Here is a 1,459-nt window from a genome sequence, read left to right as displayed (position 1 = left end):
TAGTAAAAAAGTCCCCACAATCAATAAAATTTAACCTTTCTCTGCAAAGAAGAGTGTCCACTCTTTTATAGAGGACATAATTACCAAACCACCTAATTTAATTTAACAGCAACATATATACAAGCTGCGTACAACGGTCGATATCACCCAATGGAATCGGAATGCCGCCATGCCGGTGCTCCCTAGTAAATATCTACACCATGCTTTCCACGATACCATGCAAAGAGTTATCAACGTTAGATATTGCCACGCGTGGGATCCAAATCATCTAAACCATAATGTCGTGGAAACCCTTATTTTAGGACTGAATCATCACACGTTGTGCCTAATCAACGCACCACACGGCATAGAGAGGAAAATTATTCGTTTAGTTTGTGCACAAATGAAGGCATATGCACAGAAATTATATCGCGGTAAGGAAAAAACAAAAATGAAGAATAACAAAACTAGAGGTTTTACGTATAACGCCTAGCTAGCAGACATGAAATTGTTCAACCAAATTATTGAAGGGCTAGCTGCAGCTCTACGTGTGCTCGTTCAATTGAATGACCGGTGAGGAGCGGTATCCTCAAGCACCTCCGCTTCTCGGGAGCTTCTATCCTTGACCTGCGATTCAAGTATTAGACATAATCTCTTAATCTCCCTCCACTTTGCTTGGACCTCAGCGTCTCCTGACATGAAGAGTTCCGCCGATTCCCCCCGCTGCGCTTGGACGCCTGCGTCCGCCGAGAGTAGTTCTAGCGATTCACGCTGCCCTGCTCGAACCAGTTCGTCGTTTCTCCGGCAGAGTTCACACAACTCATGCCGCCGATCGCGATGGCTTCCCGAGGCATGTCCGCGCCGCTAAGCTCACCACGAACCAAAATAGACACCAATTAATCAGCCATCAAAACAAAGTGGAGGAGCACCTACGTTAGCTATATGACACCATATCATGTATTATTTGAAGATATCTCACCTGCATATCTTGACTATTGCTATCTCTTGACCAGAGATGACTTAATCTTGCGAACATGCTGAAACGCAAAACAGTAGCTAGGGTTAGGGCTATAATGATATAACAATAAGATTAACTGCCCTGCGGCAACTGGCCGGGGAGAAAGATACTCCGGTTTAGTACCTGAAGGACGCCGCAGACTCGATCACAATTAACTAGATTCGGTCCGGCAATTTCGATGTCGTAAAAGAAAGAATCTAAGAATCTCGTCGATCACGATTTTGATGGACCCGTACGGGACGGGAGGGGACGGCTTATATGTAGGCAAATGTATGTGGTCCGAGTCCAGCACCATCTCCTCTATGGTTTTCCTCCGGGACGGGCGTTGTCGTGTTCCTCTCGGCCGACCTATTCCTTGTCCGACTTGGTCTCTATACTATCTGCTCTACGTATTGTATCTGCGCTATTTTTCCTTTTTTGCGAATTTTTTGTAACTGTGCAAGAAGGGTGTTAGGGCACATA

General features: G+C 45.4%; 1 long non-coding RNA gene across 1 annotated transcript; it reads right to left on the bottom strand.

The window, feature by feature from the left end:
• Positions 1-347: 347 nt before the first annotated feature.
• On the bottom strand, positions 348-1,255 carry LOC127309226 (uncharacterized). Its single transcript, XR_007857037.2, has 3 exons — positions 1,121-1,255; positions 959-1,016; positions 348-843 (listed from the first exon to the last, which is right to left on the bottom strand). It is a non-coding gene; the product is annotated as an uncharacterized lncRNA (long non-coding RNA).
• Between the last annotated feature and the right edge of the window lie 204 nt (positions 1,256-1,459).

Source organism: Lolium perenne, chromosome 6 (genome assembly GCF_019359855.2).
Source record: "Lolium perenne isolate Kyuss_39 chromosome 6, Kyuss_2.0, whole genome shotgun sequence".
NCBI lineage: Eukaryota > Viridiplantae > Streptophyta > Magnoliopsida > Poales > Poaceae > Lolium > Lolium perenne.
Note: the sequence above shows the minus strand (reverse complement) of the source record. Positions and strands in the feature narration are given on the sequence as shown.